We start from the raw sequence: 305 nt of genomic DNA, 5'->3' as shown, positions 1-305 counted from the left end.
CGGAGTCTCTACACGAAAATGCTTCATTGCTCAGCCCAAGCACACACCAAGTGGGCCCGGAAGTGGATTTTTATGTCATTTACTCATCTCTGTAAACCTTAGGCTACTAGTTCTCTATAAGTAGGACCTTTTACTATTGTACTAATATATCTGGGTAGTTATCTTTGTTCTGATGCTATCTTAGATCATTGGGAGGCTGGCCATTCGCCCATGCCTAGACCTTGTTCTTATGTATTTTCAACGGTGGAGTTTCTACACACCATAGATTAAGGTGTGGAGCTCTGCTGTACCTCGAGTATTAATGC

Source organism: Arachis duranensis, chromosome 7 (assembly GCF_000817695.3).
Source record: "Arachis duranensis cultivar V14167 chromosome 7, aradu.V14167.gnm2.J7QH, whole genome shotgun sequence".
Classification (NCBI taxonomy): Eukaryota; Viridiplantae; Streptophyta; class Magnoliopsida; order Fabales; family Fabaceae; genus Arachis; species Arachis duranensis.
The sequence above is the reverse complement of the archived record's forward strand: the minus strand, read 5'-3'. Positions refer to the sequence as shown.